We start from the raw sequence: 24747 nt of genomic DNA on the forward strand, positions 1-24747 counted from the left end.
TTACTGATACTGTGACTTTGTGAACATGAACAAAGGAATTTAATAAAGCAATTATAGAACCAGCCACTCGAAAAATGTCAGGCTTGTGACATTTCTGTTTCTTGCACAACACAAATATAATTTATTTCACAGAGTTGCAGATTCCTAGCTTTGTTAACACGTGCCTCCTCTTGGTGATCAGAGGAGGAGAGTGCACTTCAGAACGCGTCTCGTCCTCAACCTCTTTCCCATCTCATCAGTCCTGCCATCCCTCTTCACTCAGCTGAGCTCCTGACATCCCCTGGCACTCCCATCTCCTCTCAGAATACCAGTAAAATGGAAAAATGAATCAATAGTGAAAGAGCAGAAATTGAGGTATGAAAATGACTTCCAGCCTAATCCGTGTTATTGGAGACAGGCTGCATGCCTGTGAGAGGTCTCAGTGCCCTTTGCAATGCTCAGTTACACAGCAGGCAGTGGTGCATGCTAGCAGCTAAGCTGATGGTGTTTTGCACCATGGGATATCTCTAATAGCATAAGTGTTGGGCTACGGACTGATGGCCTACTATTGACCGATTAGTTATTAGATTCATAAGATATTTTTGTCAAATAATTCAACATTATAACATTGACTCAACAAGTATTATTATGTTGTTAAATTGCAGATTGTATTATGTCTATTTCATGTATTTTCATTATGTCTATTTTTATGTAAATGTGTGTTGTTAATATTATCTGTCCTTATTCAGGTTTAAAATGAAAGATTAAAAACATTGACATGTAATACCTTATAAACATAGTATTTACTAAACATTTATGTCAGCCTAGTGAATTATAAATGTAACCACAATAAGTGTAACCATGTTGCTGTCCAACACTCCCCACCCCCCAGATACAAAACACTGACCCTGCAGCACCTCAGCTGAAAATGTCACAGCAGCACTGACAGCAGAGCCATGTATAATATTCACTCTCTTTCTCAATCGCAGCCTTGTCATTTATATTGTAGATATATAACGGCAGCAAAAGCTGTAGCCCTATCACTGCAAGCATCCTGCGTGTTTTATAGAGCCCCAATATGCATGTGCAATGACAGCAGTGATGGTGGGGGAGCTGGGGGGTGGGGGTGGGGGTTGGGGGGGGGGGGGGTGAAATGACACTGTGAGATACACTAGTGGCCAGCACTGACAGCTGGAACACAGATACTGCTTGTCCGATCGTTGTGAGGCCTGTAAGAAGGTGATTTCCCCAAAGATCCCAGTGCAGCATGGCATAAAAACGTACAAGAATGTTGGAGGTAGAAAGAGAGAGAGAGAGAGAGAGAGAGAGAGAGAGAGAGCCCTGAAGCGGAGAGGGGAGAGTCTGAGAAAAAGTACCAGAGGAAAGAAGGGCAAAATTAGGCATGAGTGAAATTGTGTGGGGGAAACTCAAATGTCAAATGAATCAAATGAACAAACAGACCCTCAGGAATGTCAGCAGACAAACTGCTCTCTGTGGGACACAGGAATGAGAAGATATTGGGAGAGCAATTTGAAGCTAAATATAAATAATGGATTGACCCAGAAAAAAAGAGATGGAGGGGGAACATGAGAATGAAAAAAATAAAGGAATAGGGGACAAGAAAGAGAAGGAATCCTGGAAAGACACTTAATAGAAAGAAGTAGTTGGCAAAAGAGTGACATGCAGGCGAGAGCGAGAGTGAGCTCAGGCGCTCTCTCAGGTTTTATTAAGGTGTGACCCTGACCGTGGCCTGGTGTCTCCCTGGAGTCTCATGTCGTTGGCGGCCTCATTCCTCATGCTGGGCTCCACCAGGGGAGGGGCTGCTGCAAGGGGAGCGCCACGCATCCCAGTCCGTCTCCCAGGCAACGCACCAGCCACAGGCCCCGTACCTGCACATTCCCACGCAGCACCGGAGGCCACGTGCGTCACTCAACAGGCACGTTTCTCTTCCTCCGTTTCTCTTCCTCCTCTTTCTACTCTCTTTCTTCCCCTGTCCTTCCTCTGTGGTGCTGTGGTTTGGCCCATACATCACTCACCAGCCTCACTGTAAGACAGAGGAGGAATATCTGCTTAGTTTAATACTAAGGATGTTTCCTGATGTGACTCCAAAACGCTTGCAAACCTTAAACTGAGCAGAGACACAAGCTGGAACCCCTCATGTGGTGAGTTGAAGAAGATGCTTGATGCTCACATCTCTTCCTCCCTCTCTGAGGGGATTTTTTCTGCCGTATGCAACAAATGTAAACTGACCTCAGCTGACCCTGTGAAAAGACAGAGAGCGTGTGCTTCAGGCCGACAACTCCCCTTCTCCCCACGGAAGGGCTCAAGCAGCCATAACAGGCCCAGTGTCCTTGGCGACGTGATGAAAACAACTCCAGAGTTTTGCGCTGTGCGCGTGATTAGGTGCTGGTGACATAAAATGGGATGAAAGAAGGCAGTGGTGTTGACAGTGCACATGGAAAGCTAACACCAATCACAGACACAAGCCCTGTACAAGATGCAAGTGGGAATTGGGAGTATTAAATGAATGTCAGTTCTATTACTGCATCTTAAATCAATGATAACATCAGCTGCTAAAACGGTTTGTTGTGTCAGAGCCAAGATGTTCTTTGAGATATTTAAAAGAGTCTTGGTACAGTAATTCTGATGGGAACCTGGGGATATTTCATTTAAGAAGGTGAGTGTACAAACTACAGCTTCAAAACATCTTCTACCTTTTATTAATTTTGTTTTTCCTAAAGGTACGGTTGCCGAAGCTTTATGGAGTGTAGCTTAATTAGTTTTCTTTGTATTCTTAACAAGGTTGATCCAGTGAAAAAAATAAGTGCTTGCCCTACTCCCCATTCATGTCATTCAAAGACAGATCCCTGGACAGCATTTTTATGGAACCCAGTTAGGGTGTATGGTGGAGAAGAGCATTACCCTAGGGAAAGCATAATCATTGTCAAATTTATGTTATGAAAAGCATACACATACACAGACATGTACACATGCTTGCACACAATGAGAGAGAGAGAGGGAGGGAGAGAGAGAGAGAAAGAGAGAGGGAGGGAGGGAGGGAGAGAGAGAGAGAGAGAGAGAGAGAGAGAGAGAGAGCGAGGGAGGGAGAGAGAGAGTGGGGAGGGAGAGAGATGACACACACACAAATTATTCATAATTAATACAGTAGACATACAAAATAAAAAATGTCTAGTGTTCTTAGAGTGCACTTTTTAACAAATTCCTACAGTTGTCACTCTCTAGGATATATGGGCTATATACAGTAGACATTTTACTAGATTTGAAGTACTTTTGTGAAACACTTAGTATTTTTGTTGTTGGTAGATATGCTCATTTGTGTTGTTTGCACAAGCAGGATAATGACATGCACAAAATGATTCCCTGATATTCTCCATGAAAGGGCTCACTGGTCCATATAATACTACAGCACTATGAATGGGAACCAGTGGCAGTCTCCCCAGCTGTCAGGGAGGAATTTCACTCTGAATTTGATCTGCAGGAAGAGCAGACTTGGAGCAATAAGCAGCACGGGCTCTCTGGCAGCGGATGAGACAGCCCTGTCCAGGCCCAGACTCCCAGTTACAGTGGCAGAGCTGTAGGTATGAGAGGCAAGGGGCTGCCAACGCACACACACACACACACACACACACACACACATACACGCACACACACACACGCATACACATACGCACACACATACACACACACGCGCACACACACACACACACACACATACACACACACACACACACACACACACACAGAGCCCTGGACGTCTGGACGGCTGTCTGTCAGTCAGAGAGCTGTCCTCAGCATGGTAGCCAGGCCTCAGAGCTCATTACCGATCCAGCGAACCTCCTCTCAGTCTGGCCAGTGCTCAACTAAATGTACAGACTGTTCCTACACACACACTCACACACACACAAGTGTTTCTAATGAGGATAGACTGCATATGGGTTACTCACTTACTCTCATGAGAACAACCTGAGTGTGGCTCACGTCCAAATCAAGGATTTAAATGGACCAACAGAGATCACATAAAAAACTATGAGGCCGTAGCAGAATCAAAAGTGAACTAAGATATATGGATATCAAACATTTTGGGCCCTAATTTAAATAAGCGATCAAAATGCAAAGTCTGTCAACAAGCAAAGCTCTCGTGCATAAGCAATTGCTATCGTGTGATGACTATTTTTGCGATTAATGTCTGACCCATTGTGTTATTAGCACAATGACTAAAGGTGCTCTAAGCGATGCTGGGTAACGTCACTTCTGTTGACTTTCAGAAAGCTAGCTCGCTACTTCCTCCCCCTCCCTCCCGTGCTGCTCCTGTGCAATTGAAACTCTCCTAAACGCGCATCTCGTCTGTGATTTGCTGGAACAGTTTGTTATGTTTTTACGGGCTAGGTTTGCCCAGGTTGTTTTTGTTGCCATTTTTGGAGCCTGGTCTGTCCACAGAGATCACGTTTTCTTACAGTGTATTCAAGACACAGACAGCTTGAGGTTGGTTAGGTGATGTTTGCAGTAAGTGACATAAAATGTTTTAGCCTAAAAAATGCGTGACATCGCTTAAAGCACCTTTAAATTCCCTTCAGTTAGACTTCACATTTTGCACTTTGGCCATCAAATTGGGGCCATTTGAGTTTTTGACATATATTTCCCTCTGTACAAGCTATTAAACTATATGTATTGCATAGCGGTACATAATATGATCACCACACAGTGCTGCATGCACTATCTGAAAAACAAAACCTTTTTCACCTGATTTTTGCATATACGTCTTTCACTAGGTGGCGCTACACCTCAAATGAGTGGTAAAAGGCTGGGTTGATGCAGCTCCTTAAGACCAACAATAAAAAATGTTGACATACAGTAACCTCATAATAAAGAGATTGTCATGCGTACAGTATGTTAGTTGTATTTATTATACAGTAGTTCAATTACAGCATTAGTCTCATTACTTAATAGCTTCATCATGTAAAACAGTATGTTGTTCCCAGTATGATGTATTTAAGATGTATTTGATGTATTAATAGGATCAAGAGATGTAATCCATTAAGGGTAGCAGTTGTTGTGTATGCAAGTGTCATCAAACAAACTGGCTCAGAGATGAGTTGCTGCCACTGCTTCCCTTCACTCTGTCTTCTGACTCATCCGTCTGGAAAGTTTTACTGCCCCCCATCTCTCTCTCTCTCTCTCTCTCTCTCTCACACACACACACACACACACACACACACACACACACACACACACACAAACACACACCATCTTTCTTTTCCTGATTCTACCCCTCCTCTTGTGGCATCCACCCAGGCTGTTTCACCCAGACACAGTTGCTCCAACTTTCTCTCTCTCTCTCTCTCTCTCTCTCACACACACACACACACACACACACACACACACACACACACACACACACACACACACACAACATGTATGCACACACACATACATAGACAGAGAGAGATGGCGAGAGAGAGGGGGGGATTAGCATCTTGGGCAGATCTATAACAGGATAATGGAAGGATGCTTAATTGACCTTGACACTTCAGAAGTGTTGGGCATTCCTCAGTTGCAAGGCCACTCACTGACACCATAAAACATGGCAGGAAACAGCAAGGACGAACATCAATCTTCACAAAGAGAAAACTGTGTGTGTGTCTCCTTTCTGGTGTGTGTGTGTGTGCGCGCACCAGGCTCTGCAGCATAATTCTCACTTAGAACGAAGACTACCTAGTCACCAGGGAGCCACCAGCTGCACATTTCAAGGGCTGCTCTTGCAGAGATGTGGAAGTCTGTCACTTACTGGAAAACATATGCCCATGTTGAAATGTAATATTTTACAATAATATCGTTCATCTTTGTCTTCTGGTTTGGACAGATGCCATGATACTTTTTCTGTCAAATTGGGAAATCATTCATCTTCATCTGCTACCATGAAATGTGGGGTCCCCCAAGGTTCAATCCTTGGCCCCCTCCTCTTCTCTCTATACATGCTGCCCCTCAGTTCCATTTTTGATAAATATGGCATCCAATACCACTGCTACGCTGATGATACCCAAATCTATCTCCCAGTGGCTCCTCAGACCCCATGTTTATTAAATAAACTACATAGCTGCCTCAATGATATTAAATCTTGGATGGCCTGCAATTTCCTACAACTCAACGACAGCAAAACTGAAATAATCATATTTGGTCCACCCTCCTCTGTCACCAGCCTCAGCAGTACTCTTGGTCCACTCTCAAAAAATGTGCACTCCATGGTTAGAAATCTTGGTGTCATGCTGGATAGCTCTCTAAATTTTAATAAACAAATCAACAGTGTGGTCCGAAGTGGCTTTTATCAACTCAGAGTCATAGCTAATCTCAAGTCCTTTTTATCACAAAACGACCTTGAAACCCTTATACATGCTTTTATTACCTCCAGACTCGATTATTGCAATATTTTATACACAGGACTGACCCAATCTAACATTCACAAATTACAGATGGTCCAGAATGCAGCAGCCAGATTGCTTACTGGTACTAAAAAGAGAGAGCACATAACAGCAGTCCTGGCTCAGCTGCACTGGCTTCCTGTTAAATTTAGAATTGATTTTAAGATTTTACTTTTTGTTTTTAAAGCTCTTAATGGCCTAGCACCCCCCTACATTGCTGAAATCCTTTCTCCACACTCTACCTCTAGGTCGACCCGGTCATCTTCAAGACAACTCTTAACTGTCCCCCGCACACGTCTCAAAACAAAAGGTGACCGGACCTTCTCTGTGGCTGGCCCAAACTTATGGAATCCCCTCCCACCCCACATTAAGTCCTCAACTACCCTTGCTAGTTTTAAGTCTAATTTAAAAACGCACATTTTCTCTCTTGCTTTTAACAACCTTTAATTCTGCCCCCTGTGTCTTGCTTTTAACAACCTTTAATTCTGCCCCCTGTGTCTTATCTACCACTTACTTTTAGTTATTTATTTATCTTAATATATATATCCTGCTTACTCTATTTGACCTGTTTTACTCCATTTATTTTATGTTCTTATTTTTATATTATATTTTTTAACTTTATCTATTCTACTGATCTTATTATTATTATTACTACTATTATTTATTTTTATTTTTTTTCTAATGTACTACTTCTTAATTCTACTCATGTAATATTATTTTCCTTTTATTTTTTCTATATTTTCTTAGTCAGACCTGTGTATCCCTGGGCCCCTTTTTATGTTTCAACTGTTGCCTAACCTCTCATTGGCATGTAAAGCACTTTGGGTCAACTCCTGTTGTTTTTAAATGTGCTATATAAATAAAAATGACTTGACTTGAAATGACTTGACAAGAGGTGCCTGTTGCCTAGGAATATTTCAAATGTAGGGTTACTGTGGACAACTCCTTCATGGATATATATAGCGGTCATCTGAGTAAACAAGTATCCAGTAAAAGAGGGCAGTGAGTGGAAAACAACAAGGAGATGAGTGCTGTTTGAACAAAACAAACAAAGCAGTTCATGTTCAAGGTTATGCAGGCCAAGAGTGGCCCGTCCTTCCAGTTGTTATGAGTGTGCTCGTGCTGTTATACTGCCCACTGTGAGCCTCTCTCTTTGTAAGCCTCACAGGATGCTCAGTGAACACCTTTAGTCACTTCTCCCTACACTGACTCAGTCCACTATCAGAGCACTGCCACTGCTGCTCTGATAATCACCCTACATTATATGGTACAGGCATGGCATGGTGTACAGTACGTCATTATATAGTACAGGCATGGCACGGTGTACTTTATTATATAGTACAGGCATGGCATGGTGTACGTCATTATATAGTACAGGCATGGCATGGTGTAAGACATTATATAGTACAGGCATGGCATGGTGTAAGTCATTATAATAGTACATAGTTAAATAAACATGATTGTGTTTTTTTATGGGGATGTAGAACAACTCACTCAGTGAATCATTTAATTTGTTTAAGTGTTCCTCAGCTTCCACAGGGTAGAAAAAGAGACAATACTCGGAAAAGGCCGACCACACACAATGCACGTCCTTTCAAAGCCATTCTTTGGATTCCTCATCATCATCCAAACCGCCCGAATGGAGGAGAGGGACAAATGTGAGACAAACTGTCGGCCGCATTCGGCTCGTTCTCCATTCCATTCTCATCCCACTCTGAAGGCTCGGGAGGTACGTTCTCATCCCCGCTGTCTGATTGTCATGGCAGCACTTAAATAAAGCGTGGTGATTGGCCGTGCAGTTAAAATGCGCGCCGACAGTCGCGTTCCTCTCTCAAGACATTTGCTTTGCCATTTTCGGAGAGATTTCTGTTTCCCTGGGAGCGCAGCACTAAATGTTGGGCTTGAATGTTAAATGCCAGTTTCCTCCTCAAGGGAGGGTGCTTAGCGTTTAATAGGCATTCTGTTGTTGAATTTCAAATGGATAGAGAACCTTTTACTTGTCTGATGAATCTGGGAGGAAGAGAGAGTGATTGGGGAGGGAGCATGAGAGCTAGTGACAAAAAAAAAGTTCTAATAAAGATTCACTGATGGCAACTAATGGGCTCGGAAAGAGTGTGTGTGTGTGTGTGAGTGTCTGTATGTGTGTGTTAGTCTGAGATACCTTACATGGTGTCTGGACACACTGTAGCACAATGAGCTGAAGGACAAATGGAGGAAGGGCTGCTCACTTCCATCCAAACCAAGCCGGTCACAGGAATGATCAAGTCTGCAGGAATATTTCTGTCATCCCGCAGATTGGTGTTTAGGCATCTGAATGTGTTTATATGGTATGTGTGTGTGTGTGTGTGGGTATATGCATGCCATTCTTTGGTATAACCCGTTGCGAACATCTGTGTGTACTCAGGACATCTCACTCATCTGTAATTGTGTTATTGGGGGCTGTGTGTTATTTTGGTGTAGAGTACAGTATAATGCAACAATGACAATCCCTTCCACATCTGAATTTAGGATGCAGGCCAAGAATGAATGATGGCAACCCTTAGGCCAAACTCACACAATAGGCTTGGCTCGGCCCTTTGCTATAGTGAGCGGAGAGTAGCTAAAATGATATGACAATACAGAATAAATATGTGAATGAAGGGCATTCAGTGAGAGGGACACCGGGTCAAGGTGCAGCATTCCATCTCTGTAACACACTTGTGTCCAGACCAAGCGGCAACATTCTAATCTGAACAATGAAGCCTACCCGGAAGTTCGAAAAACTGCAATACATCGAAAATCCGCTAGGGACTGGTCCCAAAAGCGAGCAAATGTCCATAGACTCCCATGTTAAAATGTCCGTTTTCACAGCGTAAATACATGTTTTTAAAGCCTGGTCCCATGGACTTTTATTGTACTTTTCGGTAGTTTCCCAGTGCCTGACAACTGTGAGGGGGGTGAATTTTTTTCTAACTCATTAGTTTAGATCACATTTAGATATAAAATATATGAATAATTAAGGGCGTGGTCGGCTTGATTGACGGCTGACGTCGAGGCATACAGCAGCAGACGTTGCCAGCTGAGTGGAAAGTGGAAACCCTGAAACTTTGACGTCTCAGCCATGATTATACACAAAGTTACCACATCCTTTCTGAACATCTTTATTCAAAAAGCTGACATAAAATGGTTTGCTAAGCTATTAATTGAAGCCTACTAACCGACACTTTCAGAAGACTTCGTTCCAGTTTTTTCAGGTAAGTGACATTCATTCCACTACTATTTCACGTAGCACTAGATGTTAGCATTATTTAGCATCGAGTGGGCACTAACGTTAGGCTACGTTAGCGTCATATCGCCTCAAATAAGTTAATGTCGAAAATGATGACCGAATGGCAGAAGCACACACATACATTTAGTTAACTTGAATAAAGTTAACGTTAGTGAAAACCATTGTGCTCCCTTTATGAGTTAGCTTAACGTTGGTCATACTAGCCAGGTGTGAGTCAATGAACAGACAGCTCTAAAGTTAACGTTAGTTCACAAACATACTGGGGCAACAAAGCATGTTCTCGTCAAAAAAAACTTTTGTAAATACGCTCTGTTGGAATGCTTAGTCCATTGACAATTTATACAGTCCTTGGGTTGTCACGTTTAAGATAAAAAAAAAAAAAAAAAACTTCAGCCGAAGCATTAACGTTAAAAGGCTTGTTGTCGGCTAGCTGAGGCAAAATTGTGAACCGCTATGAACCATTGACCGTATACTTTGAACATGGAGCTGTGATAACAAGCGATAGTTATAACTGACGTTTGAAACTCTTATTGATGCCATTTATTTGTTAAACACAAATTTGAACGAACACTTCTTGTCTATGCAAAGTTTCCCTGTAGGTAATCCAGACAGGCTGGGTGCTGGAGGGCTCTGGACTCCTAACTTCAATTCTCGTCTGTGCAGTCGACACTCAGAAGCATGACTTCAGCACTGATTCCATGGTACTTTGACATTTTTCATACATTTAATTGGAGCAACCTACTGGTTGTATATTCCAGACATCGTTACCATATACTGAACAAACATGAATGCATTTCAGACATTTAGAGTGGCCTTTTATTTAGAGCAGTCCAGGGCACATCTGTGCAATAACTATCAAAATAATTTATCATTAGCATCTTTTGATAAGTCACACACAGAAAGTAGTTGTATTATGCCTTCAAATCAGCAGGTTTTGGTTGGATACAGATTGCATAATTAAACAATATGGCACCAGTGGCTGGCTACTGTTTGACTGGACCTTGGCTTAACTGTCAATAACTACCTCAATAGGGTGTAGATATGAGCTTACACTGTTTCACTGAAAACACAAAAATAAAAGAAATATTTATTCTACATTACTTTAAATACCACATTTGTTTTTGCTTATTGCCCGCATAAACAGGGCATGTGCAATAGTTGAATATGCGTGTCCTGTCCCCATTCAGCTAAGTGTTCTGTGAGTTTGTTGTTCATTATAAATATTGGGAGTGAGTCTGCAAATCTTACTTCGTTGTTGTCATATATTGCCTCCTCAGTCTATGATTGCCACATAAAAAATATTTTTTTAGCTTAATTTGTGAGCACTTGTTCATAGTTTACAGTAAGTTCAAGGATGTGACATATACCAATATTTCTGTTTTCAGATCTGGAACATTTTGAAATCCTACCAGATGGGGCAGAAGTCATTGAGCAGTGGCAGCTTCTGATTTCAAGGACTTTGTTCACCTTTATTTACAGCATTTGCATCTGTGTCTTTAAAGTGATCTAATATGTATTGACTATGTACTAGCTTAGAACATATTAGTTTTTGTTATTTTAGTTTCACAAATTCAGTGGTTACCTGTAATGCTCAAGATATACAAGTAAAAAATCACCTTTACTTCTGCATCTGGGTCTTCAATTCAACCTACTGACTGAAGCGGACGGATTTGTATAAATGTTTTTGAAAGCACAGGCAAATTGGTTTGGCATGAGTTTTAATGTAATTCACAGTTCAGAAAAGTTCCATAAACATTTCCAAGTGCAAGTTCAGTGCCATCAACAGTAAGTTTGCTTTCTGATATGTAAAGAACAGAAATGGGTTTGGCATAAGTAAAGGGTAGGTGTAACAGTCCATCAATAGACATAAAGTGAAATGTACTGTATAGTCTCAATGGGTTCAATATCACCACACCCCAGCCAAACCACTTCACCTGGACCTCTAGTCCCAGGTTAGAGCCCATGGACCTCCTTGCCGCCTCCTCCCCATGGCGAACTGCCAAAATAGAAAGGTAAATTTTTCATTAGTACCTATATATCTTACAAGATAATACAATAATGCAAACCAACACTACTTGTTGTAATCAACAAAAGTACAGTTATTGTACAATGCTGTAGTACTATTGAGCGATTTGAAATGGGTCTTCAGTGACAAACTACACTAATATTGGCATTGTTATGCCAAACACCGGACACTGTAACTGGATTTAACGTTTTGATAATAGCCTGAAAAGAAGGAAATAAGGCAAGCTAACCGAACATGAACGCTGAATCGTGAAATGGCCACCGATGAAAAATGTCAATGTCATCTTAGACCAAGCTACCACTGACAACTTTAGAGCAATATAGCGATTTCAAAACGTGATATTAAGAGTTAATCAAAATGAATTCATGATGTACAAGTTAACTAACACCCTACTACGATTTTGTTATCAATTCACACCACACGTTGACAGAATACAGCGAGCTGGCTGATGTTATCGTAAATTAATTAACGTTACAATGATGGCTGCCACTGAGGATATGAGATGCTAACGTTAATCACAAAACAATAAAGGCAAAGATACATTTTTGTCAGTATGAGTTGCTGAACCTGTAACGCTAAACTGCTAAATTACTCTACGTTATTTTACCGTAACTTCAGCAAGGGAGGGACAGCTAACGTTAGTTTATTTTACCTAGAAGCTAGAATCTGCAAACTCAACTCTTCATTGAGAATGAAGAGTTGAGTTTGCAGATTCTTTTCAACCGTTCACCCGAATACCTTTCAGCATACAAAATTAAAAAGTGTCTGAACATGGCATTAAGAAACATACATGAACTTCACGTTAGCAGATCAAACTTACCAGCAAATTATGTTACAGCAACGTCTGTGCCAGTCCATCTTGTAGGCCTAACGTTACAGATAGCTTAGCTGAGGCTGCTCGGCTGACGACGAGGCGGGTTCACCGGCTTGCTCGGTTAGGATTTCCCAAGGTTTTCCAAGATGGCGCCGCCCATACCCCCCATAAACGGCTTCATAACCGTTCTTCAGAAAATCTATGGGTGACGTCACAGACGCTTTGTCCATATTTTTTACAGTCTATGGGCCAGACCTGTTAGACGAAAGTAAACTGCAAACCAAAGATTCTAGAACAGAGCTCCGCTCTAGAATCTTTGCTGCAAACTCTCCCCTTTATTTACAGTAAATTCAAAAAACAACAGAAATTCCACAGCAGCTTTTAGTTACTCATGCAGAGAGAGACGTGCAAACATCGGGGGACACACACAGCACAAGCTGGGGAGGATGAGGAAGGGTGAGGAAGGGCACGTTCTTTACCAATCTTCTCTTTTGCCTGAAACACTGTATCAAATGTGTTTCAGCTCTCCCACACTGTCCTCATAAACTCATCCCTATTGATTGGCATCTGTCTAGTCTAAGATTGGCTTTTAATGAAAATCAAAAAGGTTAAGTTTGGGACACACTGTGAAAGGCCTCTGCTGTCATGACTGTATCTTTCCCTGTTTCTGAATCAAAGCCAAGAATAAAACTGCACGTAGTACAGTGCATTTCTGTTAGAACCAGTCAAAGTGACCTCCATCTAAAGCCTCAAAAGGCCATCAACATGAATTCAACTGTTTGACATCCAGTCCCAGGTAGATTTCTCTGAGTCATGTTTTCTGATGGATGTAAACGCCTGTCCTCCATGGCCATGATGTCATTTCCTCTGAGAGGCGCTGTGATGGGTGACGTTTGAGGCCGGCAGCCTGTCGGAGGCCGAGGCTGGACGAGAGCCCCAGACGGGACTCGGTGAGAAACATGCATATTCTGGGAGATTCTCCAGGGGGAGCTGACAAATCAGATCAATTTGTTCCCGTCATAAGCATAATGCAAGAAGACTAATGGCCAGCTTTAAGTGGCGGCCCAGAAAGTGACACGGGCATCACATTTGTATGGCTCTATAATTCATTAAAAGGAAATCCTCAGGCGCCCATTACACTTCCTCGATAACCATTAAGGAATTCGGGGAGCAGAAAGTGCTTTGAACGTATATTGTGACCAGAAGGCCACACCAGCGACTCTGATAGCAAAATTGGCAGAGTGTGGTCTGGGACATGCCAAGTAAACAGGCCTGATAGCGGGATGCTAACCGAAACAACAGTTCCAGCCAGAAATGCATCTGCCTGAAGTAAACATTGCTTTGCTGTCATCAGATTTTCCTCCAGAGAGGATAGAGATTTATTACATGTTGTAGCTAATGTTTCTCCATGTAAGGAAAGTTCAGAAAGTTGCAGCAGTAGTAATTAAGATGAACAGAAGAACCTTCTAGAGGAACTTATCAGTCTGACATCTTTCCATAGTAATTAAACCTTTCAGCCTTGCATCGAGTATTTATCCTTTCAGGGATGAAGGATTGCTTAGCTCTGAATGAGGCGTGATGTATTACTTTGGACAAGAGACACTGTTAATAAATAACTGTCATTTCAAGAGAGCGGCGATACATTAAGCAATCGTCTAATGATATCACAGGAATTCAGGCCACTTAACTTTTTAGTTTCAAACTGATTTGCCATGAGTGGTTTCAGGGCAATGCAGGTGGGGGATAGTGCAGCGATGGGGGTGCATTTGAGAAGAAAAAAAGTTAAAAGACTTAATAAATCTGGGAACTGTTCAAAACTTTTCTAACTAGAAGTTCAACTTTGACTAAAAGCTTCAAGGAATGCTTAAGGTCAGGTCATCATCCCAATCACCCAATACCAAACGGAGCCAGCAGGCAATACACCATTCGCATTCTGATAGAGAGATGCCCCTTCTGTCTGGCTCCCTATCTGGCTCCTTTCCCTCCCTATCTCCATCTCTCTCCATCTCTCTCCATCTCTCCTGGGAGCTTATTTGGGGAGATGGGGAGTTAGCTGTCTAAAAGCCTGGCATTTGTGGTAAAGAGGGATGAGGCTGGAGAGTGGAGATGAATTGGCTTAGATGGTTCTTGATGTACAGTCAGTTGGGAAGACTTCTGCCAGTGGAAGAGAATGGTGGCTGGTGGTAACTCTGTAAGATGGTGACCCTTTGACACATTTAGTAATAATTAATAAACACATACTACCAACTTTAAATCACAGAGAGCAACGTTACAGTATGTGGCAGGACAATGAACAATTTAGTTGTATGTAATATTGACTATTTGCAATGACATTAACATATCCATTACATATTGTACATGCCATTCAACACAATTCAATAAAAATAAATTGTTAAAACACACATAAAAACAGTAACCCTGTGCTATGAAATTGTGTTGGGCACAAATACAACAGCAGACCATGGCACAGTCACTAGTTTCCCATGCAGCTTAAAGGAACGTGAGTATATTTCACCACGAGGCAAAGTGGCTTTAAATAACAGATGAGCATAATAAACTTCAGACAGTCTATTACATAAATCAAACCAGAGTCAGCCACAAACTTCACAGGCAGAATTTCTATTAAAGACACATTTGCAGGGAACAAAGCATGACATCTGAAACAACTCAACAAAGTGTCATGTGAAGTTAATGACAATACAAAATAATTAATTTTGCAAATACTCTTACATTAAGCTAGGGGTTTAAATGTCAGTCGTTATTTATAGTCCCTGTCCATGGCATCAGCTGTTTTCCCCTTTGCTTTCAGAAGCGCAGGGCCCAATCCCCGCTACATCTCTCAGCAGCAGCAGCAGCAGCCTGCCTGTCATTTGGGCCTCTTGTAATGTGAGCAATTAATAGGCCCCCCAAACAGAGGCTAACTCTGTTGAGCTCCCTGTGGGCCAGAGATCCATATGCAGGGGTGAGCTCTCTGTTCTTCCCCCAGCGCCACACTCACTTACGCTCATGATTACTGCAGAGCACAACCTCTATTGATTGTGTGGCACATGATTCCCCTGGCCTGAAACAGATACAAAGCTGTTATCAGAGGGTGCGCTCTGTTCATTTGGTGTTTATAAGGCCCCTTTTTTTCAATACATACACAAAGATTGCATTCATAGAGTGTACAGCCATCCTCCATTTTTCCTGTTCTTCCATATGTTGTAGAATGCCGTTTTTAGGAGGCTGTGTAATGCATCAGATTTGGGTGTTAAAAGTGATGAACAGTGTGACAAATAGGATAAGGTTGACAAGAAATGACATGCAGGATGAGACAAAGTTATGTTCGCTTATTTTTTCATTTTCAGTTTAGGTATCTCAGATCTAGCAAAGGAATATGCATAGTGTGGATTCCTGACAGTAACTGGGCAGATTGATCAGATAGCATGCTATCTAGTGCTATGCTAATTAGCATTAGGTTGCACTTAGAGGTGACCTAGCGACATAGGAGGCATTCTTGCCTGGTCAAGTGGTTGAGCTTAAAACTAGGAGGTTTGATCATACATGAGAGGCCAGTAAAAGAGTGTAAAATTCAGCAGGATAAAGTTATGCTAATGAGTATTAGCTGCTGCTTAAGGTCATCCCGGACACAAACTGGGATGACTTTCAGAATGTTCATCCTTTAATGTTAGACTGGTCCATGTTGCTAGCCAGAAAAACGCTGTCAACCTTTCCGTGTTGGCACTACAGTGATTAGCGTTAGCGGCAGAGTAAGGTGACACAGGAGGACGCAGGCAGGGATGGCTTCAGGACAGGAAGTGTGGAGGCTAATGAAGAGTGAAGGAGGAGCAGGCTGATGAGGAAGTTCCCGTGGAGCTCAGTGGTGCTCACTGGAGCGTCTTCTGGCTAATGCTCTGAGGCGGCGCGGCTCCCTCTCGCATGCACACACACCTTACACACTCTGGCTCAGGCTCAAGGCGGACCCTCACAGAGACCAAAGACCCCCAGCTCAACACACAAGGTCAAACCTGGGGATCCTTATCCTCTCTCTCTCTCTCTCTCTCTCTCTCTCTCTCTCTCCACATGGTTCACTCGCTCTCTGTCCCTGGTTTTCTTGTGAATTTCTTTAGCCCTTCATCCCTGTTCCACTCCTTTAAATTTCCTTTTTCTCATAAAATGCTGAATATTTGCTTCCTCAAACTAATCCATATACACCCAGTCTTTCAGATCTGTGTCATCTACCCTTACCCCATGTTTGTTCCTCGACTAAAACCACAATAATAATCCAAATGTGCTATATTACGTAGACTGACTGAATACAATGTACATGTCTACCATTTACCATCTGGTTGAATATTTCAGTATATACTATTTCGTTTTTCAACCCTGGATTGCACAGTTATCAGGTTAACCTGTCTATTGTCTCACCACATGTCCACTGTTTTGCTGCATGTCCACTGTTTTGCTGCATGTCCACTGTTGTTCCGCATGTCCACTGTTTTGCCGCATGTCCACTGTTTTGCCATGTAATGTGTTGTTGTTGTTGTTGTTGTTGTTGCCGCATGTCTGGCCCACCTGTGTGTAGGCTGCTCGTCCCCTCACTCCTCTCCTCTCCTTGGCCTCTGCCCCTCTGCTGGCCAACTGGAACACGCTCACATATAAAAATGCAAAACAATGCAAAACTGCATTGATCACCAGTCACCGTTCTGCTAGATCAAATTTATACACATGTGTATGTATGCGCTGCACACACACACACACACAGACACACACACACAAAGAGAGAGAGACACAAATATATTCGACAAAATCTCCCATTTCATTTATTTTTTGACCTGCTGTCTATCCCCTTGTGTAAAAGCATGACAAATGCACACACTACTCCAGTGAGCCATACACATGCATGCATACACACACACACACACACACACACACACACACACACACACACACAATAACAGAGATTCTCTCTCTCTCACTCTCTAGAGTCAGTGGAACGGGCCAGTGGCCAGCTGCCTGTGTGTGAGCTGTTTGAGGGTGCTGTGGACCCTGTCTGTTACCAGGCAGATCCAGGCAGCTCCAAACCACCAGCACTCCTGGAAACTGGGGCAAACTAGCATCCCCACCAGAGAGGGTCAGCTAGAGCAAGGCATTTCCCAATCTATTTGGGAAATGTACACATAGCCCTTGTCAGTGAACCCTATGTGAAAAGTCTTTCAGGCGTATGCAACATAATCAAATACCTCTTTTGGTTTCATCAATGTTCTCTATAAAAGAACTTAATAGAAAAAAAGACTCTCATAGACCCTCTGGGCGGAGAATCCTTTTGGCTGTTAACAGCCTAGACCAGTTCTGCACTCAACCTTATGGAAGTCCCCTGTTGATTGCCTTGGCAAGGGACTCAGAACATGCTAAATTTGGAGTTTGGAACAAGTGAGGGCATTTAAGTGCTGCACAATGTTTCCATAAATGGGAACACTTTAGTGATTTATTTGGTTTTGTTAAAGATAGTAATATTGTTGGATTTTAATTGTAAAATATAACTGCTCTGACTGTTAGTAACTATAAAAGCTGAGGATGAGAGGGTCATTTTTTAATGGAGCAAAGAGTCCTCCAACAGAAGAGAATCAAGATCAAAATGGCTTCCACTCAACCAATCTACTCCTGTCCAATTCAGACTAATGCTGCTTTTAGCGTTCATCCCCTCCATGCTGGGTCACTCTTCTCCCCTCTCTCTTTCTGGTGCCCTCCTCTCTCTCTCTCCCCCTCTCTCTCCTCCGTGACATGCCTGACTCTTCACCAGATTAAGACTGTGCCTCTGGCTCCTCAATTTCATTACCTAGCTCTCCGCTCGGGCCTCAGACGCCATGGTGATCAACTCGTATTGGCCAATCACTGAAGGAGGCCCTTCAAACCCAGACGAGTGACAGTAGCCTATACAGTGCAGTGATTGCGATGTAATGGCAGAGAGAGAGTTGGATGGTGAGTGCCCTTATGTGCTATGAGTGGAAACGCAGCTCTTGTTCACCGGCCAGTGAATCTGTAAAATCCTGCTCGGGTAGTTGATGAAGTGCATTTCATGTACAAAAAGGTTATGAAACATTTCTCACTTGACCTGGTCAAAGAGAGTGCTTGTATTATTCAACAGAATGTGAAGTGTGTGTGACGGTGTTGCAATTTGTGGTGCTTACCAGTGTGGATGTCTGTGTGTGGGTGTTTTTATATGTGTTGTTGTGAGTGTGTGTGTGTGTGTGTGTGCGCGATATGGAAGGTGATGGATACTGTTATTAATTTATGCACCAGCCTCTTTTGTCACACATTTAATGCATTTTATAAAACAGTCCAATTAGTCAGAAATCAATGCTTATCTTATGTGTTTTTGTTTGTTTTTCTGTTTACCGCTTTGATTTTTGAAGTGGTGTACGTCACTGACATTTACATACAGTATAAAGTAAAAGGAAAAGATAGACAGTTATAGATAAATGCTGCATAGATATATGAGATGTTGATAACCTCTGTCTGAGGTGTCAGTTAGTCTTAGCAACACCTCATCATTATACTTATACTTATATTATTACATTATACTTATACTTATATATATACTATACTCATCATTATTGTGGACTGATTTAACAGTGGGACAGCTCCAGTTCTACTGGGTTAGTCCCTCCATCACTCTAGGAAGCCTTCAAGCCCCCCCCCCCCCAGTGACAGTGCTGCTCTATCTATCTCTACAGCTAATGGGCATCTAACATGACCGAACATAATTCACCTCCCATGAGCCCGCTGCAGGATTCTAAGATGTAAGCAAATCTTCTCGTCTTCATCTCCTTGTTGTAAATTAAATACTGTGTGTGTGTGTGTGTGTGTGAGTGTGTGTGTGTTTCAGTGGAGCTGCCTAATCCTCATTCAGTACCTGGTGTGTTTTACTAAGGGGCTGGATTAATTGCTGGGTCTGATCTAAAATTAACTTTTAATATTTCCGCAGGGCAAACAGTAATTCCAGCAGGATTAGAGCTGGGCAGCAGAGAGGTCATACTGAGGAAAGTCCCCTCTCAGCAAAGCTCATTAAAAACCCCAGTGTGGGGAGTGGAGCGACACAGTCCTCAGAATGAAGCCTTGTTTCCCAGTCTTCTTATTTAGATGTTATTTATCCAGGTGACTTGCATTACGATAACAATCTTCCTCTCCGGGGGAAGAACAGCAGAGGTAGGTACAAGCGTTCACAATGTAAGAACTACTCAGATAAACATGCACACACACACACACACACACACACACACACACACACACACACACACACACACACACACACACACACACACACAAATAAGCTAGAATGCCAACACACAGATGAGGACAACAAGGCTTTTTGCCCAGGCAAAAATTAAACATGTTTGGCTACTGTCTAAAAGCATGTCGCCTACAAACAACAAGTAACAAGAGCTGACACACAGCAAACCTCCGCTCCATGACACATGCCAATTAAATTATGGGATTGGAAGGAGACGAGGGTCAGATAAGAATGTGCCCAAGGCAACACTCAGCATGTGAGATGTAGATAAAGACACAACTGATGGGTACAAAAAGTGAAAAGTGGAGTTAGAATGCATGGCTGTGGGAACCGTAGAGAAGACTCCACACCTTACTAGCTGCATCTCCACAATCCACCGCAACACCTAGCAGTGAGCAAGAGGAATGGAGATAATGACTGCTCAGAGAGGGCTGAAATGGGGCAGTTTAACTGTAATACAAACCAGAATGTTTAATATTTAACCAGTAGAAGCATTTGTTGCTAGCAGAAGTGTTGTAAAACCAATAATTAACTCTAGGCCCTTGATAATATTACATCTATGGGCATCTATGGGCTCTGCACTCCATAAGGCTTGTACCAAGAGCGTCTGTAGTACCAGTAGTACCCCACCTCCTCTTCTTTGTTTACGCTCACAGGGAGACCTTGACTATACTACTGTACGTTGACCATGAAGGAATAATAATTCATGAAAGGCTTTTGTTTCTGACACGATGATCTGTTAGTGGACATCATGTCCGATAGGGAATATTTCCCCTTAGGCTGGCCTGATGACCCTACACCGTTTCGTGATATGACATGTATTGTTAGTGTTCCCACGGAGACCTGATCGCCCTTGACAACTCTTGGCTCCCTGATGGTGCTGTTACTGACATGTTTTAAGAGCCACTGTCTCTGCCGTGCCTCTTACTGTTCATCAGCGCGCCGCTGCCTCCTGACTGCACGATGAGTGATGGTGGGTGCTGGTGGTTGTTGAGGCAGTTATGCTACAACAAGGCCCGTACTCCATGCTCAAGTGAAACTGTGCCTGTCCCTCTGCAGTGTAACGTGTCGTGGGGTGGGGAGGGGAGGGGACTGGGTGAGGGGGCCAGCGGATCCAGCCGGCACGTCTCTACACCAGGGCTGCTCCAGAGGTTATTTATTCTCGCTCTAAGAATAAACAGCTCGGGCTGCAGGCATGGGCTTGTCTGCCCACATCATCTACAGAATCTCAGCATGTCACCCAGACCAGCACTGGCCTGCATGCATTTACGGATACCACGGCAACAACCAGTATTTCCACATAATCATGTTACTGGATTGAGAAAAAAACAAAAACAAGAATGCTTGAACTGAATTACATGCCACTTGACAGAGTGGTATGTAGGCTACAGTGATATATCACTTGTAGGTGCCAAGTACACTCAACACATTGCTAAACAGGGAAAATGTGGTTCACAACAGTAATTCTTTATGTTGAAAATATACAATGCAAGAAAGTACATGTATTTATAGGAGATTATATTATTACCCAAAATATAGATCATACTGCGTACTGATATTTGACGGAGTTATAGTCTCTGACCAATCACAGCCTGTCATCGCTCTGTATTTGATTAGACTGTAAGACATCCAATGCACTTCACAGGTGGCCTTCATCACTCAGAGTGGCCCATGACTGCTTTATTAGTCCCTCCACACTGAAAAGAAGGACTGAAGAAGGACATCTAAAATGAGTATTTCTTTTTTGGTCTTTTTTTGGTGTCTTCCAACTGGCGGCCGTGGCCTACTAGTTAGCGCTTCAGACTTGTAACCGGATGGTTGCCGGTTCGAACCCCGACCAGTAGGCACGGCTGAAGTGCCCTTGAGCTAGAGTTCTCACTGGGCCTGAAAATTACGAGCCGACCCGACCCGGCCCGTGGCTTTTAAAGCCCGGACCCGATGTAACCCGACACATCAACATGAATTATCTGCCTGAACCCGGCCCGCGGCCCGACGTAAAACATACATTTTGACTGTTAAACCCTGACTTTATTTAGGTGAAGATTCAATACATTAGCGTGACAATTTACTTAAAACGGTGATTTTCTCATCTTCTGGCGTATGGTGACGGAAGAACCATGCCAACTTTGGATGCGGTTATCTTAGCGATGCTTTTTGCAACACCCTCGATATAGGCTACATGTTGTTGGAAAGCTTAGTTTATGGCCGTTCATGTGAGCACAATAACTTAATTTTGTAAATTTTACCAAAGCGACTGGTTTCGCCTTGCAGGGTCACATATTTCATCAGCACCTTGCATTTTCAGCATTGCCCATAACCTGTAGAATTTCCATCAGAATCCAGCACCACTCCAAACACTTTCCAGACCTCTGATTTTCCCACTCCTGTAGTAGCGACGGTGAATTCACCTGCGGCAAGTTTACTTTTCACCAACTCCATCTTCTTATCCAGGCTAAAGGCGTGCACGCAGCGGAGTCAGGTCTGCCCCCGTCCCTCTCCATGATGCACGTTGCACGCAGCAACCAGACTTTCTTTACGGTGAACAGCAGCGATGATTAATAAATGTTTTTTTTTTCACTGAGCGGAAAAGATTAAGCCCGAGGTCCGACCCGACCCGAGTCATTTCCTTATATTTTCGACCCGAACCCGGCCCGAACCTGCGGGTCCCGTCGGGTTTGTCGGGCCGACCCGACCCGTTGAGAACTCTACCTTGAGCAAGGCACCTAACCCCTCACTGCTCCCCGAGTGCCACTGTTGTTGCAGGCAGCTCACTGCGCCGGGATTAGTGTGTGCTTCACCTCACTGTGTGTTCACTGTGTGCTGAGTGTGTTTCACTAATTCACAGATTGGGATAAATGCAGAGACCAAATTTCCCTCACGGGATCAAAAGAGTACATATACTTATACTTATACTTAACTACCTGAATGACTAGGACAGTCAGTTACTCGTTAATGGTGGACAGTTAGGTGTTGCTGTTAGCGGCAGAATCCCACAAACCCAGCAGGAGCTGTAGAGGAGGGGAGAGGAGGAGGAGGAGGAGGAGAAGAAGAGCAGTCTGTAGCTGTGGAGGAGGGGAGAGGAGGAGGAGAAGAGGAGCAGTCTGTAGCTGTGGAGGAGGGGAGAGGAGGAGGAGAAGAGGAGGAGGAGGAGAAGAAGAGCAGTCTGTAGCTGTGGAGGAGTGAAGAGGAGGAGGAGAAGAAGAGCAGTCTGTAGCTGTAGAGGAGGGAAGAGGAGGAGGAGAAGAGCAGTCTGTAGCTGTAGAGGAGGGAAGAGGAGGAAGAGGAGAAGAGCAGTCTGTAGCTGTGGCCTGGTGCTGACGGGTCTGTCATCGTCCTCCTCTGCCTCAGCGGGTCCCTGTGTGCCGGTGTGGAGGCCACAGCAGTCGCCAGCCTCGCCGAATGGCACCAATTCTCCTCGCTGCAGACTTCAGAGCCCAAGCCATTTCAATCCGCTTCCAATTTTTCCTCTCGGCGTGAAACGCTGCCTGAACAAAGTCTCTCTTCAGGACACACTCTCACACACACTCACACACACACACACACACACACTCGCCCCCACGTCCCCTCAACCCAGCATTACCATGCTGTCCATTCCATTCCCATATCCACAGATGCAATCCATGCTGTTGTTGATGATGATGATGGCGATGATGATGATGATGATGACAGCAGTGATGGGGGCGATGACGGAGATGAGGCTTCATGCGGGGCGCCGTGTGTGTGCTGAACAGAGGGAGGCCGCCGAGAGCAGCCGGTGGGGAAAATCACATTACACGTCAAAGATGTGATTGGGCGGCGGTCTTCCTGTTGGCGGCGGCGGGAGCCCCAAGCTGTTTGCGAATTAAGCCCTGAAGGACGCGGCAGCGAGGGCTGCCGGAGGAAAATTGCCTGACAATTGACTGGAGGTCAACCTGTAGCAGCTGGCAAACCATCATCTAGAAAATAGAAGCTCATTTTTTTTTCCCCTGGAAAAGGCTGTGATTGTCACAAAACCACATCAGAGTCCAGCTCTGCTTGGCGAGTCTTAGACCAGACACATCTGGTCCGGCATCAGGCTGGGCAGGAGAAACCATGGGCCGCCACAGTTCTCTGAGAGCGCCTTGATGTTGGTCTGTGTCTCCCTGTTTAAAGTCAAGGTAACACTTTTCTTTAGATTTGTAACATGTTTGGCCTACATTTCAGTCTATACAGAACCCAGGGCACATTGATGCCTACAGTAGTTAGCTATACTGTAACAAATAGAATCTGCATTTTCAAAGTTGCCATGTTTGTCCCAGATGGGTTGATAGAATCATAGATGTTGTGTGGTCTTTATAATGATTTCCTGTGTTACAGCAGTTGCTGTACAAACCAACTTTCCAGAGCAGATTGACATGGCTCTTCCTGCAGTGTTTTGAGCATGTTTTTGTTAGGGCAGTGTTATCACTCATGTGATTTGGTGAAAACAGGCAAAAAAAATGTTGCATGATGGCTGTGCAGATACGAGCCACCAGTGACGTTAAATGACTCACTGCTCTTGCCCTTATTAGGAGATTATGATCTCATCAGACATAGCCCACGGAAAATATGAAGAGTGTGCATGCCATGCGGTCGTGGGGCTGCAGGGAGATCTGGAAGAGAGATGTCTGAGCGTGAGTGGCCGGACGGTCCTGAGGGCTGCGGGCAGGCGGTGGCAGATAGCAGCCGTGATAAGGGACAGGCGCAGAGAGCCCGAGCCAACGCCCGCCGACGCTTCCACGTCCAGACGACACAGGAGTTCACAGAGAGGCACCACTAGCTTAAACATCTGGACGTTTGTTTGAAGGCTGGGAAGAGTAAGGGGTCTTCTCTGCTCTTTCTACTTTAGTGAGACTGTGGGACTAAGAGCATGACAAAATCCAGCCATAAACATATGGGGTTAGGAGTTAAGAGGAAGCACAGTTTAACCCCAGCTCAGTTTAGCCCAGATGC

At 43.7% G+C, this 24747-nt stretch overlaps 2 long non-coding RNA genes across 2 annotated transcripts; both read left to right on the top strand.

The window, feature by feature from the left end:
* Window positions 1-9129: 9129 nt before the first annotated feature.
* LOC121716066 lies at window positions 9130-11127 on the top strand. The gene is made up of 3 exons (XR_006033749.1): window positions 9130-9649; window positions 10273-10385; window positions 11070-11127. It is a non-coding gene; the product is annotated as an uncharacterized LOC121716066 (long non-coding RNA).
* A 7007-nt stretch (window positions 11128-18134) lies between these two features.
* LOC121716067 lies at window positions 18135-19619 on the top strand. The gene is made up of 3 exons (XR_006033750.1): window positions 18135-18485; window positions 19241-19306; window positions 19492-19619. It is a non-coding gene; the product is annotated as an uncharacterized LOC121716067 (long non-coding RNA).
* The last annotated feature ends 5128 nt before the right edge of the window (window positions 19620-24747 follow it).

Source organism: Alosa sapidissima, chromosome 8 (genome assembly GCF_018492685.1).
Source record: "Alosa sapidissima isolate fAloSap1 chromosome 8, fAloSap1.pri, whole genome shotgun sequence".
NCBI classification, from domain to species: domain Eukaryota; kingdom Metazoa; phylum Chordata; class Actinopteri; order Clupeiformes; family Clupeidae; genus Alosa; species Alosa sapidissima.